The sequence below is a fragment of the Apaloderma vittatum genome, unplaced genomic scaffold (assembly GCF_000703405.1).
Source record: "Apaloderma vittatum isolate BGI_N311 unplaced genomic scaffold, ASM70340v1 scaffold19607, whole genome shotgun sequence".
Lineage (NCBI taxonomy): Eukaryota > Metazoa > Chordata > Aves > Trogoniformes > Trogonidae > Apaloderma > Apaloderma vittatum.
Window position 1 is genome coordinate 17788 of NW_009725899.1, and position 18532 is coordinate 36319.

Here is an 18532-nt window from a genome sequence, read left to right on the forward strand (position 1 = left end):
TAATCCAAATCTACCCTCTTTCAGTTTGAAACCGTTAGTCCTTGTCCTATCACTACACTCCCCGATCAAGAGTCCCTCCCCCGCTTTCCTGTAGTTCCTTTTAAGTCCTGGAAAGCTGCTTCAGGGTCTCTCTGGAACCTTCTCTTTTCCAGGCTGAACAGACCCAACTCTCTCAGCCTGTCCTCGTAGGGGAGGTGCTGCAGCCCCCGAATCATCTTTGTGGCCTCCTCTGGACCCGCTTGAGCATGTTTTGTTGAGGATCCCAGAGCTGCACACAGTAATGCAGGTCAGGCCTCACCAGAGCAGAGCAGCAGAATCACCTCTCTCGATCTACTGGTCCCACTTCTTTTGATGTAGCCCAGGGTGCAGTTGCCCTGCTGGGCTGTAAGTGCACATTGTTGACTCATACTCAGTTTTTCATCCACTGACACCTCCAAGTAAGTCTTCTGCAGGGCTGCTCTCAATCCACCTGCTGCCCAGTCTGTATTTGTGTTTGCCCCAACCCACGTGCTTGCACTTGCCCTTGTTGAACTTCATGAGATTAGCACAGGCCCACCTCTCAAGCTTGTCAGGGTCCCTCTGGATGGCATCCCTTCCCTCCGGCCTGTTGACCGAACCACCCAGCTTGGTGTTGTCAGCGAACTTGCTGGGGATGCACTCGATCCCACTGTCCATGTCCCCAGGTTGAACAGCACTGGTTCCAATACCGAGCCCTGAGGAACGCCACTCGCCACTTGTCTCCAGTTAGACATTGAACCATTTACCACAACTCTTGAGCGCGACTGTCCGGGGAGTTCCTTATTCACCAGGTGATCCATCCGTCAAATCCATGTCTCTCTGCTTTGGAGACAAGGATGTCATGTGGGACAGTGTCACATTCTTTGCAAAAGTCCAGGTAGGTGACATCAGCTGATCTTTCCTTACCCACCGAAGCTGTAGCCTCATCACAGAAAGCCACCAAACGTCAGGCATCATTTGCCCATAGTGAAGCCACATTGGCTGTCACCAATCACTGTGTTTTCCATGTGCCCCTAGCATAATATCCTTCAGCATCTGCTCCATGATCTTGCCAGGCACAGAGGTGAGACTGACTGGCCTGTGGTTCTTTGGGTCTTCCTTTTTCCCCTTTTTAAAAAGGGGGGTTGTGTTTCCCCATTTCCAGTCAGTGGGAACTTCACTGGGCTGCCCCTACTTCTCGGCTATGATGGGTAGTGGCTTAGCGACTTCAACTGTCAGGACTCGTGGGTGTGTTTCATACTCGAAACACTTTTTTTATACTCGAAACACTTTTTTTATAGTCATGTGCTAGTGATAAGTGAATTCAGAGTTTGTTTTTCTCCCCTATGATTTGCTGACATGACCAATCTGAATTACTGGACTGCTCAGGTGAGCTATCAAACGTTGACAATGAACTTTACTTCAGAGCTTCAGAAACTTGTGCCATTTCCTCTGGACTCAGTCTTAATGAAGGACCATAAAAGGCAGTGGAGCAAAAATACTGGTGCCATGTTCAGGTCTTGATACAGAAAGAATCCCCACTGTAAAAAACTGTTCTGCACAATTGGATTCCCCCAAATATCATATCCTTACAATTTAAATACATTGCATTTACTTTGCATATTTTCTCCAACTTTAGGTAAGCAGATGGTGAAATTTTTTTGTCTGCTAGATTAAATATTCCTTTTCAAAAAGAATTTTCATCCAATATGACCTTTTGATCCGTGAGGATAATTAACAAACACATTCCTCTTGGGGAGGTGAGGAAGCTAATGTTGATACATTAAAAATGCTCCAGATCAGTTTTAAACTGAATAGTATACAACATTTAATTCTATTTCAGGTCATCATAAAAAAACCCAGTTTCTACCTTTAGCAGAAACTTTCATACTGAAACTTGAAAATACAAAATTCCAATTGTTTGGGTCCTTGTGCATATGAGTCAGTAAGGACTAACTCTATATTCTTAGTTATATGCTTAAAACATCACGTAAAGATACTTGTAATCTCACCTAGATGACAAACGTGAGAAGTTTTGGAGAGAGGTAGCCTGCAGTCCTTTTATACAGACCATAGCCTTGCCCAACTCTTCAGATGTCTGGCTGTGTCTAATGGCTCGAGTGCAGTGAGGCCCAGTTCTTGGACTGCAGTTCTGCCAGAAGCACCAAAAAAAAAAATCTTTGTTCTTTCACAGCAAATCCTTGCAATATTTAATCTCCAAGTGGATAGTGGAGATCAGGATTCCAGTAACTCCATGAGTAGCACTTGTTAACATGTATTGGCTTAGGTCAGGATTTGGCGTAATGCTCCTGTACTTCTAGGCTGCACCCGGTCCATTCTGTTTGTACGCCTTTGAGTTGTCTTTTTCCAGTGTTGTGCTCATCTTTCCTGACCCACCAATTTCATATTTGGGCAACTGTTACAGTTAGAATAAGAAGCAGTGTCGATAATACTGATCAGAATTTTAAAACCTCTGTCCACATTTTCCTCCCTCTTAGAAAGAAAACTTTTGGAGTGGTGCTCTGTAATATGTGAAAAAACCCACCCTGAAAGTAGGGAAATAACAGCCAGCCCCAAATCTCAGTATAATGAATACCAGTTATTGGATTCTGGTCACAGTGTACGGTTTGTAAAAAAACCCATAACTGCTTCTGACATCCTTACTTAGAAATTTCATGTATCTTGGTCTTAGGCACTCACCTGTTGCCGATGTCCAGGATGGTGTGCTGGCGTGCTGGCTGGAAAGAAGATACTTGGTGAGATGCTGTTCAGAGTCTGTTTAAGCAACAATAGACTATTGGATTAAACCTTCAAGGCTTCAGGCTTCCAGGAAGGTACTGCCAGATGGAAGGATTCCAAAATAGATCAGTGGTAGCGTGGAGATGGGTTGTAGTGTGGCACAAACCTGTGTAAAAATACTTCTGGTACGTTTGTGCATTACTGAGTTTAGTTTTCACAAACGGTCCCAAATATAAAGTGTCAAATAGCAGAAGACCACAGGGTATCTGTCAGTGAGTACAAATGGGCAGATCATCTTGGCAATTGATAAATAATTTCAACTTTAGAGGCCAAGTGCATACGCTTAAATTGTGTTTGGGTAGCAGGTCTATCACTTCAAGAAATAATATTGACCTAAAATACCCGTCTTTGGCTAAGAGAGGATGGGCGTTCAAGTGTAGTATAAAAGCAGACCATAGTGCTTTAGATTCATGATGGATACATGGTAATGCTGGTTTTTAGAGGCTTAATAACTCTGTCTTAACAGATCTGTTGAATTAACAATATCTTTAATTGTTTGAATTTGATGACCCCTCTAAAGAGAAGGTGTTCAACTTGTGGCTATCCTGAAATAGTATAGAATTAAAGTAAGACTTGTTGCTATAACTAGAGTATTCTGTGTAGACCTGAAACTTTCTCAGAGGTGTAGCATCCTTAAGCAGTAGTGTGTGATTATAGATTTTTATAGTTAAGCCATCAGCGCTGTAGTAGGAGCAGGGTTGGTTAGGTTTTTTTTAGGGGGGGATGTGGGGGGAACCTGCTATATTTCTGTGTGAGAACTCTTGTAGCAATGTGCTCCCTGGATACTGAGAGTGTTTTGACTGTTTGAAGATCCTCTTAATAACTGACCAAGCGTCTTCCAATGATGTGTTTTGGCAGGTTGCAGGGAAAGGTTGGTTGGCTGGTTAATCAAAAGTGCTGACTTCTCAGAACCTTTCTTCGTGGAAGCATGCTAGTTTTAGATAAACTTTCCGGAGTCATTTGTGACTCCTAAACATTCAGTTCTAGCCAAGAAAAAGAAAACAATCAATACTTGCTATTTCTAGTCTTTAGGGCTTGAATGCAGAGCAGGTGGAGGGGCTTGGAATTTTAGTTTTTGTCTTATCTTCTGTCATGAAACTCTGTGTCCTCTTGGACTGTTGCACTTCATCGATGTAAATGAATTATTCATTGGAACTGGAGCTGTAAGAGGCTGGAGAAGGAGTGAAGCATCATGAATACACGGGAGGAGCTCAGTGTCTGTATATGTGAAAAATAGTGGATGGGCATTGTAGAGACTTCGGGGAGATAAATCGCAGCACTGGAACAGAGAGGCCTGTGTTTCAGGAATAGCTGGAGACATGATGTTGAACATCCAGAGTGTCCGTGTTACTAAAGCCTGGAAATCAGAGAATCACAGAAGTGTTTGTGTTGGAAGGGACCTTTTAAAGATAGCTAGTCAAACCCCTGTGGGCAGCGACATCTTTTGCTAGATAGGTTGCTCAAAGCCCTGTCCAATCTGACCATGAACACTTCCAGTGATGGGGCGTCTACAACTTCTCTAGGCAACACATGCCAGTGTCTCACGAACTTGATGAATTTCTTCCCTAATGACAGCCTAAACTCACCCTCTTTCAGTTTAAAACTACTGCCCCTTGTCCTGTCACTACAGACCCTGGTAAATAGTTCCTCTCCATCTTTTTTATAAGCCCCCTTTAAGTATTCCAAGTCTGCAATAAGGTCTCCCTGGAGCCTTCTCCAGGTTGAACAACCAGAATTCTCTCTCAGTCTGTCCTCACCGGGGAGATGCTCCAGCCTTCTGATCATCTTTGTGGCCTCCTCTGGACCTGCTCAAGCAGCTTCATTTCATTTTTATGTTGGTGGCCCCAGAGCTGGACACAGCACTGCAGGCGGGTTCTCACAAGAGCAGAGTAGAGGGAGAGAACCATAGAATGAAAGAACATGTTGGGTTGGAGGGAGCCTTTAAAGGTCATCTGGTCCAAACCCCCTGCAAGTGAGCAGGGACAATCACCTCCCTGGCTCTGCTGGCCACGCTTCTTTTGATGCAGCCCAGGATGCAATTGGCTTTCCGGGACGTGAGTGCACGTTGTTGGCTCATGTTCAATTTTTCATCCACTGCTTCAATCCCATCTCCTGGTAGGACCACATTCAAAGCTGCATCTGCTGGATGGAAATCCTGTTTCATCCTTCCTTTGGGGAATAGGGAGATGAGAAGAACCACAAACACCCAGAGGTGTCCAAGGCTCTCAGGCCTTTTCAGCTGTGTGACAGTGGCAAAGATTGGCTTGGTGGCAACAAGGCCTCCCTGGAGCCTTCTCCAGGCTGAACAACTGGAATTCTCCCAGCCTGTCCTCATAGGGGAGGTGTTCCAGCCCCTTGGTGATCTTTGCAGCTCTCCTCTGGACCCGCTCAAGCAGGTTCATGCCATTTTTATGTTGGTGGCTCCAGAGCTGGACAAAGCACTGCAGGTGGGGTCTCAGGAGAGCAGAGCAGAGGAGGGAATCACCTCCGTTGACCTGCTGGTCATGCTTCTTTTGATGCAGCCCAGCATACAATTGTCTTCCAGGGCTGCAAGCACACATTGCCAACTAATCTCCAATTTTTCAACCACCAGTAGCCCCAAATTCAAGGAGGCTCTGGGCAACCTGATCTAGTTAAAGATATCTCTGCTCACTGCAGGCGATTTGGACTAAATGACCTTTTAAGGTCTCTTCCAACCCAAAGCATTCTGTGTTTCTACGATTTGCTACCTGGGCATCTGGGAAAGTAACACAAGAAGTCTCGAAAAGACAAAGAGTTGATGGACATTTTTTTCCAGAGGATAGTTTGTATTTCAGAAGGTACAGTATGTGTTATTCTAGAATTGGCTGTCCTGGATTACAGTCAGGCTTATTAGAAGTGTTTAAAGGTCTTCAAAGTCAGAGGTAATTCACCTGAAAGTGGCTGTGGAGCTGCATTTGGTGCTCTTGAGGAGGCAGGGGGATGAGAGAAGCAGAATGAGGACCTCAAAAGGCAGTTTCATTAAGTGTAGGTGTTGGTGCCTGGGTCAGAGTGCGATAACTGAAGAGAGGTACTTTTTTATGACCCAGCAGCAATGTCCTAATGTGAAGGAAAAATGCTGTAGGGAAGACTTGTAAGGATCAATCAAAATGAAACTGCAGAAATTGGAAAGAAAGGCGTGATTAAGTATGAAAAGATGAGGGGATGGTGGAAAAATGATGGATGATTCAGAGAAAACTGATGCATTTAATGTTTTCTTTGCCTCACTATATCCTTTTTACAAGCGAAGGAAGGAAATGAACTAAATTATCACAATACAGGAGAAAATTCGTGCTTGGAATACCTACTGGTATGTAGGCAGAGAGGGTATTTTGAGTGAGACCACTCTATATTTCATTGCAGGGCCTGTCTTTTTCCATAACTCCATTAATGACTGGAGTGGTGAAATAAATAGCCCATATAAAAATCTCTGGTTGTCACTGACTTGAGAATACACGCAGGCAGGCACTTTTGAGAGCTATATCAGAATTTGAAATGGCCATAATACACGGGAAAAATGGCCTGAACTAATGAGAAAAAAATTGATAAAGGCAAGTGCAAAGCGCTCTAGTTAGAAGGAGAAATCAGACATTCAAGTACAAAATGGGGAAAGAGCTGGCAGAGCAGCAGTACAGTGGGAGTGGATAAGTTACAGTAGAGACCATTAAATACAAGGTGATAATAAGCTGTTGGGGGAGGAAGAAGACAGGTGTCACTCCGGGCTATCAGGAGAAGGATGGAAGAAATGAGATTATTTTGTTTGACGTGGGGATGGTGTACAGCCATGTGTTATTTTAGGCACAATGTTGCAAGACATACGACGGTCATTGGAGAGTGGCCAAAGTTTGAATCATAGAATGTCTCAAGTTGGAAGGGACCCATAAGCACCATCAAGTCCAACTCCCTACTCCTCACAAACTAAACCATAGGAGTGAGAGTGTTGTCCAGATGCTCCTTGGCTTCTGACAGGCTTGGTGCTGTGTCCACTTCCCTAGAGCGCCTGTTCCAGGGACCGACCGCCCTCTCAGTGAAGAACCTTTTCCAATGTCCATCCTGAACTGCCCCTGATGCAGCTTAATTCCATTTCCTTGTGTCTTGCCGCTGGTCTTCAGAAAGAGATCAGCAGCTCCCCCTCCACTGCCCCTCTTGAAGAAGTTGTGGGCTGCGATGGGGTCACCCCTCAACCTTCTCCAGGCTGAACAAGCCAAGTGACCTCAGCTGCTCCTCGTAAGTCTTGCCCTTGAGACCCTTCACCATCTTTGTCACCCTCCTCTGGACTCCTCTAATAGTGTGATGTCCTTCTTACATTGGAGCACCCAAAACTGCACACAGGACTGCACCAGTGCAGCGTAGAGCAGGACAATCACCTCCCTTGACTGGTTGGATACAGGAAGGATTGTGAACCCCAGGATCAATCCAGCCAGGAGCTCTTCGCCAGGATCTCAGGAGACCCTGCAACATTTCTAGGTTGCAGGAGGGAAGGAGTCAGGCAGCGGTGGCATCTTTGGTAGGTGTGACCACCCAGTGGGACTGGGAGGAAGGTCTTGCTCACATGCTCAGGGAAGGACTAATCACCAGCTCTGGGGTCTGGAAGGAATTTTTTTCCTCCAGGGAGGATGGATACTGGTCCCTGGGGTTTTCTTGCCTTCCTCTGCAACACTGAGCATGGCCCCTTGCCAGGGCTGCTCTGGGCCATTTTGGGTAACTGACTGCCTGCTGCTCTTGCAGCACCAAGATGCCACTCGTGCCGTGGCTCTGTGGTCAGAAAGGATTATTTTTTCCCCAGGGAGATTGGCACTGGTCCCCAGGGTTGGTTGCTTGGTTTTTTTTAACTTCCTCTGCGGCACTGAGCACGGCCCCTTGCCAGCCCTCCTCGGGGCCATTTTGGATAAGTTCCTACCTGCTGCTCTTGCAGAAAAAAAATGCTTCTTTTTCAGCACAAAGATGCTCTGTGTGTCCTGGTCTGGGATAAGGAAGGATTTTTTCCCCTGAAACAGATTGCCACTGGTCCCCAGTTGGGTTTTTTTGGCCACTTTGAGCACAGCCCCTTGCTAGGCCATTTTTGCTAATTATCTGCCTGCTGCTCTTGCAGCATGAAGAGTTTTGAGTCTAGGGTCAGGAAGGACTCTTTTTTTTTTCCCCTGTGGGTTTTTGTCCTTCCTTGGCCACATTTAGCACAGCCTCTTGCCAAGGCTTCCTTAGGGCATTTTGACTAAGTGCCTGCCTGCTGTTCTTGCAGCACAAAGACACCACGAGTAGCCTGGATCCCCTGGAACTGCCACTTTTTGGCTGTTCCTACATTCAGTAGAAGAGGAGTTTTCTCCTTGGTCATGTTGCATGTGCTGGTCTCAGCCCAGGAGCCTTGTCCTGCAGCTGTGCGCTCAGCCGTGGCACGTTCGCTGATGCCATGGGCCAGGGAGTATCCTGGCACAGATGGGAGGGATGGTTTGGTTGCCCAAGCCTAGCCTGGATCAAAGCATCTCAGCAACTGGAGTGCAAGGAACATTCAGCCACTGCTTCTTGGCCACTCACACTCAGTCTCATGGATGCACCAAGAGCTGCCTTTAAATTAATGGTTTACAGGGCAGTTCATAGTTATTACGAGAAAATATGATTCATTAGAAAGATCCAAATCCTTCTATATGGGAAAAGGTGTTGAGCTAAGTGTTATTTCTAAAAGAAATCAGCCAATATGTAGCAAAGATGAGCAGGGAGAGATCTCAGAGGAAAAAACATTCTAATGCCAACCCTAGGGCTGACTACCAGGGGAGTCTGGGGAGCCTGCAGAAATAGCATCGATTATGCTCAGTCTTACCTGAGACCCTTCCTCACCCTATTTCTTCAAGATATGGGGAAAATTTTTGCCTTACCCAGTGAGACACCTCCCCCTCAAACTTCAGATCTCACCTGAGGGTGTCATGTGCCCTTTCAAAGTTGTATCCCTGCCTGATGTCACTGTTTCAGGTGGAAGCCCTTGGTGTTTTCTTAACGTGCATGTGGCTGCCACCATCTCTCTTGGAGATGTGGCGGAGTATGAGGATTAAGAGGAGGGGAAATCCAGCTCCAGCACTGGGTTTGGATTTGGGTTTTCTTCCTTTTCCAGGAGGCAATGATCCACACCAAGCAGTGAAGTCAGCCAGAGTCTGGGAATAGCAGTTAATCTCTCATAGAAACCATTTGATTGGCGTCACTGAGCTCCAAAAGGACCTGGTGGGCTTGATGATAGATTTTGATTGCTTGGAGATAGGTTTTTCTCTCTAATCTCACTGCAAGGGGAAGAAAACTCATCTGATATCTTTGGTACTCGCATACATGTAGGAAAAGGATAGTAGATCTATTGAAGAGGAGATACAGAATGGGATCAGGCACAGAAAAAGGAAGAAAACATCATGTTGAAAGTCCTCCATCTTAAACAATTTACCTTGCAGCATTTGTTGTTCTTTGGAATGTGAATGCCCTTAGTCAGGAACAAAAATAAATAAATAAACAAATAAAAGGCCTTAGTATTATTTGCCAGTAATTTGTAATTATAGAAAAATGTGTGTGTTGATGCTCTGTGTGTCTCCATTTTTAACTTAACTTGATCAAGCATTTTCTTAAAAACGTTAAATATGAAAATAGGCAGCTGAAAATCCCTCTGAAAGCCCTCTCCTGAAGGAAAGGCTGCAGCAGGGGTTGACCAGTAATGAATTCATTAGGAAAAAATCTATCATGAATGCCTTGAGGGCAGGAAGAACTTCAGCACGAGTTTATCAGTTACTGTAGAAACAAACCCCAAAACCTAAGTCTGTGCAAGCCTTGCCTACTTTCTGCTGCCTAGCAGATAAACTTCAAATGAGTTTGAGTCAGAAATGTTAGAGTATCCAAGAACTTTGGTTAACCTGAACACTTTCTACTTGCTTTTGATTACCATTTTTCATAAAGAGGACTTGAAAGTAAGTGCTAATGAGTGCTAATTGCTGCTTTTTCGCCAGCTAGACCCACATGGCTCTAAGCAGTGATCGATGATGACTCCTTCCATCTCAGAGAACATGAGTTTTATTTTCTGAATTAGCCATTAGGACAGTGGCATGGATTTCTATATAAAATACACGACATCCTAAATACCTTGAAAATCAGTAGGAGAACCACCTCTGTAGTATCTTGCTCCCCAGATGGTGCTCAGCATGCTTCAGTGTGCTTTAGAAGGACCTTTTCCATAAACCCATGGACATCTGAGGCCCCTCCACCATGTGCACCCAAGGGCGAAAGCAGAGCACTGCCCAGGGCTGGAGGCTGCTCCACGCTGGGCTATCAGGGTGGAGCACAGAAACTGGCATGTAGTAATATTTGGGCATCTTGTTCTCATTTTTCTTATTCAGCCTGAGATTCTTCTATGTATAGAAACTGTTACTTCACTTAATGTTAATTTCCAAAGCAAAAAACCTATCTGCTTCTCTTTAATATGGACATATAATTTCTTAACCTCAATTATGTTGTTTTAATACACATAGCAAAGATAATTCTCCTTAATTATTACCTTGAGCACATGGCTGCAGATGCTGTTTACATTTTTTTTTCTCAGTAGGAAACCTGCGTTAGTCCTAAATATTGAAGTGTTTTTCATTATCGAGGGTGCTAATAAGTGATTCAGCCTTCAGCTTTCATGTGTCAGGAGATAAGGGCTGCAGTGACTTCATGGTTGCAAAACCTTCTTTAAAATTAACGTAGGGGATAAATAGGACCCAGCCCTGAAATAAATTAACTGGAGTCATTCCAGACACCTGCAACTGCCACGTGTAACCATCAGTCTTGTGGCTGACATTTATAGCTAGAGAAACAGGTTTCTGTTTGGAATGGCATTAACTAGCGCCTGGAGACGTCTGAAGCCTGAGAACAGCGCTGTGTGCTGCTGTCGGCAATGCATTTTCTTCTGAGCTTTCTTCAGCAAGGACTTCTGACTCCAAAAGGTCCTCCCCAGGCAGGAGGTTCTCCCTCGTGCTTTGCACCCACCGTACGGACGTCCTTCAGCAACAGGAGCCTCCCCAGGTGGTTTTCTCCCACCCGTCTCAAGGCTGGAAGGAGAGACGGGATGGGGAGGAGGCGTATTGGCAGGATGGGTGTGTTATGCTGAGATTCAGGTCTCCTGGCCTAAAGAAGCTGCTGTAAAACAAGGGAAAACAGTGGCTTTCAACCTTTCTCAGTTCACAGAAACTTCTCCAGCAGAAGGGCAGAAGCTCAGGTGGAAAAATCTGTGCTGCTTGCCTTTGTTGCCTCTTACATGCACACAGGTGTGCATCCATGGCCTCCCAGGACTCCATGGTGATGGGCTGAAACCCAGAGCTGTGGTTAAGGACATCTTCCGTAGTGGGACATTCCTTTGTAGCTTACTCTTCTCTCTTGTGATAATCCATTAGGGAACCCAGGACTTCCAGCACATGCCTTTGTACCCACAGCACCCCAAGCTGTGCAGGGAGAGGATCCTCATGGGCAAGAACTGCAGGACTGAGCATCCCCTGTGGAAAAAGGACCAGAAGGAGCTGAAGCAGAGGCTAAAGCAAATAGATGCAGCAAGTCATTCTGCAAACAGTAGGAAACCGAAGTGTGGTTTCCAAGGGCTTCACATCCCTTGTGTTTACACAGGCCCTCTTGCCTTAAGCTCCTGTCCCTCCCATGTGCCCTCTATCATCCTCAGACTTTTCTTTTGTGTTCCCCAGCCATGGGCAAGGCAAGACACAGCCTCCTGGGGCTAATTTTGAAAAGTGCTTGGGCTCACCAGCTCATGGGCTCTTGAGTTGGCCAGAAGGACAACCAGAACAAATAACTGTCACCCTGTCGCTGTTGCTTGTTAGGGAAAGCACTAGTTTCAAACTCTCTTTTTCCTCTGCCCAACCATTGTTTTTTCAACAAAACATGCTGTCAAGTTGGTAGAAATCGGCCACCGGACCACTTGTGGGGACAGGTGGAGAGATAAAACAGTCACAGAAGCTCTGCACCTTAAGGGAACCAGAATAAAACATAGGATGTGTTTTGCATCTCAACATCTGTGCACACTTTCCTTCCACACCGGTCACATCCCTGATGCTGCCTGCAGTCCTGTGTGTGCAGAAGCTCTGCCCGGCCCGTAATATTGTACAACATTTTCCATGAGACTCCAACAGCTTGTTAAACAAGATAATCCTGGCTGCATACTTGCTGGAAATGTTTGCTTTCATAGATCCAGCATTTGCTTCTCCTAATTAAAGGCAAGGCTCCCAATTTGGATGCTTTGTCATCAACAAAGTGAAGGGCATCTTTAAATTAAATAAGAAACGCAAAATGCTATTAACATGAGATAATAATGAACCTTATATCTTTAGAAAGTTGTTTTCCTGCTTTAATTAAAGTACAATTTATAAAATTTAGTGCCTAGCCTATACGTTTTTTCTTCCTGTTTGATGATTTTTCTTACAAGATCATTTGAGTCTATCTTTTAAAAAAAAAAAATTGTGGTGAATATTGACCTAAACGCATCTTTCGGCAAAAGTAAATGTATCGATTTTGGAGAAAATTAAGACAATTATTTAGGATTCCTGGTGACTTAACACTGAATTTTGTCTAATGTCATATTTCATTACATTCTCCAGATTTGAAATTCAGATGTTTTTTATTAGATTTTGGAGGGACTGTACAGGAGAAATAGAAAATAAGAGGCAGAAAATTGCTACCATGGAATATAGGGGTAAAAATGGAGAATGGAACAGGAGATGGTTACCTTGATCCAACCAATGTAGGTTAACCTTGCTCAGAATTTCCACTGAACTTGATCCTGTTGTAGACAGTGACACTGTGTTCTTTGCAGTGAGGAATTTGTAGATACTGAGCTGAACATTTCCAACAGTGAGACTCCTTGCAAGCTGAATACAAACTTAAGTATTCCAAGTCTGGTACTTTGACATAAAATAATGAAAAAGGAAGCATAAAATATGCCTTATTGACTATATACTTGTAACTGTGTATCTCTAGGGTAGTGTACGGTGACTCTGTGTTCCAGCTTGAGTGTTTTAGCTGTGCTTTGGGTATGTGGGTGGAGATGCTTTGTGAATGTGTATTTAACTTCATGAACAGTTATACAAGAGCGTGTTTGTTAAATACAGGAATCCTGGGAAGCACACACACACACGCACTCATCCCTCTTGCCCTGCAGCACCAAAAACCTCCACAGAAACCTCACACCCTCTCCAAGATTTAGCCTCAAGGGTCAATGAGGAGAAGGGAGCAGATTTATGCGTTACTGTGCTACACGGCGTTAATTAAAGTTGCAATAATCCAATTTATTTCCACAGCTGGAGAGGCTGTCCAGGAGATGGCATCATCCAATCTAAAGGCTCCAGGAACTGACCTGTCCTTGAGTTTGACGGAAAACACATTACAAAGGTGATTCCTGGTGCAGCGGTAAAAGCAAAACCCAGCATGATGGAGTCCCCCAACAGGCTGGTCCTTGAGCCTTTTTTGTAAGAGGTAGATTATTTTATCGTATATATAAGTCAAAAAACCCACCAAAACCCAAACAAGTGAAAAACAAACAAACTAGCTAAACTAAACTAACACCCAGGAAAAGTAAGGAAGCCAACAAAGTATATTTTCAGTGTAAATTGATAGGATGAGATCAAGGGATCGATTTGGTTGATTGCTCGGGTGAATTAGGTGTGTGTGGAGCCAACTTCTACTCTGGACGGTGATGAGCGGTGAAGCAGAAGGAGCCAGAAAACCTGATGCTCAGGTTGCAGTAATGAAAGCCAACTAAGCCATTAGCTACATCCCATCAGTCTGTCCTGTGCTGGAAGAGGCTGCCAGAGAAGAAATACTAAGAGGGTGAGTTTTGGATCTCTTTCTACAGCTTCCAACAGTAGATGTCAGAGCTCCTGGCTTGGACTGGCCAAGGGGCTGCCTGCAGGCTGGTAGAGCACATCAGAGTCTGGGTCTGAGATTGCTCCCCAGTGTGATGACTCCAGCATTTTGGACATCTCGCATAGGTTTGTCATTCCTATAGAGAGAGGTTTGGGCTGAGCCCCTCAATCCGGGGCATCGCAGAGTGGCTGCTCACATCAGAGCAAGGCAAACCACATCGTTCTGGAGTATGGCCACACTCTTGGCACAATCTGCTTCTCAGTCGCTTCCTTTTCAGCATCAAGGTTGTTTGAGAAGGTATCAGGTGTATCAGATCAGTTTTTCACCTCTACCATTCCTGTCCCAGCTCCTGGAACACGTTTGGGAACCAATAAATTAACATGGATATACGTGATTCCCAAAAACAAACTAAGGAAGCAGATATTTGCTTCTGGCTGTTTCTAAGTTTGAAGCGTCAGCTTTTTCATTCTCTGAGACCGTGCACCCCCCTGCCCTCCTTTCTCCCCTTGCCGCCTTCATTCATTTCCTTCTACAGAACCATTTCCGTCGTCCGAATGCGAGCTTTATTAAATTGCATTCATAGCTCATTAGGGCCTGCCAATTCATCTAAGGGAGCACAAAACTTAATATTCCTTGTGAAAAGTCATTAAAGCCAGAGTGCTGAAGAAGAAGGGCACCCACAGGCCTGCTCACAGGCTTTGTGATGGGCTGCAGCAGAGAAGCCCACCTGAACCTGGAAGCCTCCTTCATTTAGGGAAGCTTGGAGCCAGCAAGCTGTGCTGAATGTGTGGGGCCATATCCAGAAGGGTCCTGAGCACCACTCGTGTGCAGAACTACTTGAAGCACCTTTACAAAGCCCCATCCTTTCTTGTTTTTAAGAGCTCTGACAGTTCATGACGCCTAGGGTGATGACGACAGAGTGTCTTGCTATAAAACCAAGTTTGGGGCAGCAGAAGGTGTCCAGGACCTGGACCAAGGGCTCAGCTTGGGATGCAATGGTTTTTGGGGTCTCTCTGAGTTTCTCCCACAGACTTAAATGTTGGTGTCAAAAGATGAGTTTGCACTGCCCAGACAGTGGCCTGATGCAAACACTGCCAGGGAATAAACTCCCCTTCAGCCTCCCCCTGCTCTTGCCCATGCCCTGCAAGCAAGCAGTACCCCCAGACACCCTGCTAGGGCAATTCTTCCTTCATCTCCCTCTTCCTCACCTCCATGAGCCCTTTAGTTATGGTCTCTAGCCTGAGAATTGTGTGGGGACAACCTTTACTGTGGTCTCCTGTGGCACCAGGCAAGATGGGGGGCCTTGGTTTGCGCACCCCCTCCCTGGCAGTGCATCCTCACTGTGGGGAGAAATCACAGCACGGCACTCATGGTCCCATCAGCAGATCATAAAAGCAGAGATTTCAGTTGTTAGTTCACAAACTTACTCCCTGCTTTTATAGCAGTATGAAAGTTTTCAGATGGGTCTTTTTGATGTAAATCACTGAAAATACAATGATGTACCACTGCACAAACTGTACTCCTTTTTTTCCTGCATAAGGACTAAATCGCTAAAGCAGTCACAAGTTTTAGATACTCAGAATCTAATAACTTTTTAAATAAAGGCTCTTGGCTATATAGTTCCTAATGTAACAGCATTTCCTTCATCAATCCTGCCGGAATCTGCCTCAGCTACAGTCCTTGAGCTACTAAAGCATCATCATTCCTTAGATACATTCTAAAACACCTGGAAAACTTGATGGGAGCTAGAAAGAAATACTGTTCCCTGGTGGGCAAAAAAATATCACACTTTCCTGGGGCTACAGGCACATTAGTTCCAGAGCTCTGGGCACACAGCAGCAGCAGCAGCAAGACATTTTTTCCTGCAGTGTGTCTTGATGAGTGCATGGGCAATGCTGGCAGCCCTGCTGCCATTGGGGAGCAGGTTGTGGGGTTTTGTCCTTTTATTGACCCTACTGTGAGAGCTGGGCACTCAGGTTAAAGGCAAAAAAAAAAGCTTTTTAACTTCTCAGTCGAGCATGTAGGAAATGAGTCACTAATTCACATTTTCAGTTGTGCTGAGAAAGGGGAAAAAGCAATATTTCCTTACAATTAAAAGAGTAAACTGTTATTCTATGCATTGGGAGAGCACTGCCAGCAGGCCTGTAGAATTTTCCTCTTCAAACAAGAATAGTTGTCCTTTCATTTCAGGTACAAAAGTGGAAACAAACATGCTTCTTAGTACATGTCTTCTCTCATTCAAAAAAAAGCAACAACAGCCCAAACCCAAAAAACCACATTCTCTGCTGGTAGAAATAAGCACAGCTCCAAATTTAAACCATCTGAGATGCTGACCACAGGTTTGCAGGCAGAAGGGATTCAAAGAGCAGCACCGCAGCTCTTCTGCCATTAGCTGGAGGCCAGTGGGGAGCTGGGAAGGTGCAGGGAGCTGTGGCTTTGGGAAGCAGCTCATGTTTATCTCTGCGTTGCCTGGGGCAGCTCGCCATGCAAACCAGAGCTTTGCTGTAAAAAGATGTACCTTAGGCTCTTCTACCAATCAATATGAAGCAAACTCTGTGCTATATTCAAACAACCTGCTTAGGAACCATCACTCCCATGATGGAAATGATGCCCCAGGTGCTCGGCTCGCTCTGGCATCACTGCTGCTGATGTTTTGGTGCCAAGGCATGGTTGGGTGATGTTGGGACCTGGGATGTGTGCTTGTGCTTTCCATTTATCTGTGTTAAATTAAAAAAAAAATTTAAAAAATCCCTTTTCATCTTTTATGTCCAATGCCACCTGCTTTGTAGAAAAAGCCCTTGGTCTCTGACTTTCCACCTTCTTTTATGTTCTGATCAAAAAAATGATGTTTTTCCCCCAAGGCATTTCCAGACTGAGACAGGGGACAGCAGGAGTGTGCAATCGGTTCAGTGGACAACATCTGAAGCTGTCCTGGTTGGAGAGGCTGGCTTTGTCTCAGCTGTGAAATTAGGATGATGTTTCTTGTAGCTTTTGCAGCAAAGGAGACTTGAAGGCAAGATTTGGAGGTGGCTGCTGAACGGGAAATGGTTTTTTGGGAGCAGCAGGGAGGGGGAAAACAAGTGCTTGGTTTCTCAGTTTAGCACAGGGCTCATCAGATGCGCAAACAGGCTGTGAGAGCCCTTTGTTGTGAGCTCCTGTGGTTAATATTGATGTAACATCAGCAAGTCAAAGGGTGGGAGAGCATCCCCAGCAAGGTCACGCTGCCGAGACATTAAGCAGAAAAATGCTTCCTTGGCTCCAGACTCATTTTGCCAAGTCTGGAAACAGCCCGACCAAGAAACTCGTAACAGTGAAAAAGTGCATTATTAAAGAAGGGTGGAAACTGGTAGAAAAGTCTTTCTATTAAAATCCCTTGCTGCAGTGTGACTTCTTCTCCCAAAGTGCAGAAGAGCAGAACTACAAAGGTGAAAGCCCTTTGGGCGCCTGCACAGCCGTTCTTCACCAGGGCCGAGTAGACAGCGATGGAAGAAATGCTGGATTCTGTCCTAAGAATAGTATTTTCTTACTAAATTTTAATTACTTTTCACAAAATGTCCCTTGTTCCTGTACAATGCCAGTAGGTAAAATGTAGTGTCAATTCTGATTATTATTTCTCTTTATTTAGGTCACAGAATCACAGAATCACAGAATCATAGAATGTTAGGAGTCGGAAGGGACCTCAAAAGATCAGCTAGTCCAGCTCCCCTGCCAGAGCAGGATCCTTGCACTTCTACAGATTCCCCTACACCAAATCAGGAATAGCTCTATTTCCACTGACTGTTGAGTTCTCTACTGGAATTTTGCCACGATCACCCTGTGTTGGCTTCAAACTGATGCTGAAAAAGGGATGATGATGGTGATGTTCCACCTCCAGACTTGTCGCTTGCTGCTTGGCACTTTAAATGCTGAAGTTGAGAACAGTCACATACAGCTGGATGAAATGAGGAATTTTTAATGGGAAGTTGTCCAGTATTAAACTGGCATGAAAACTGTGTCAGCCACCAGCCTATCTGCTTTGGTTGCTGCCTTGGCTTGCCATGAATAAACATCATGGATCCACTAAAAGAGAAGTTGCCAATTTAGCAAAAAAAAAAAATAATTTAAAAAGTCTATCAGAAGCAAATGTATCTTCATTTATTTTTTGTTCACAGCCTCGTTTTCTATCCAATAACCCATTACCTGTTATAATTACTATATTATATATATAATACGTACTATAAGGAGTTGTGGTTCCAAACTGATATCTATAAGATCTACCCCGGTAACAGTGGCTCCTACACCTGCTGCTCCCTGACCACTGCCATGCTATGATTTTTTGTTTTGTTTTTTAAATAAAAAAATGCTTCCTAAAAGGAATATATTCCAGCTATTCGTACACTTGCATGCCACATGACTATCAGACTGACTTTTCTGAATTAACCCAGACTCCCCTTTAGGAAGAAAGTGAGGAGTCCTTGTTGCTGTTTTTCTTACAGCAGCATGGAGGCAGATGGAGAAGTAATAATAAGAGAAATGAGGCAGAAACAGGCAAGAGAGGAAACAGCCCTTTTTACCCCCATAGGATATACTACTAAGACAGCTATTTGCAGGCAAACAGGAGCTTTTCTTCTGGCTGAGAGGTGATTTTTAAGGAGAGTGAGGCATCCTGTGCACTAATGCAGAAGCTCCCCTTGGAGGAAGAAGTGGCAAGAAGCTGGGGGATGGGAAGCAGCGGCACGGTGGGTGGGACGTGCTGGGACGTAACAGGAAAAATAAATGTGCTGGGACGAAAACATCACAAACGTGGCTATTACAGGCTTTCTGGTGCAGCGGGTTCCTGGAAGAGAGCTGTTTGTCTGAACAGCCACCC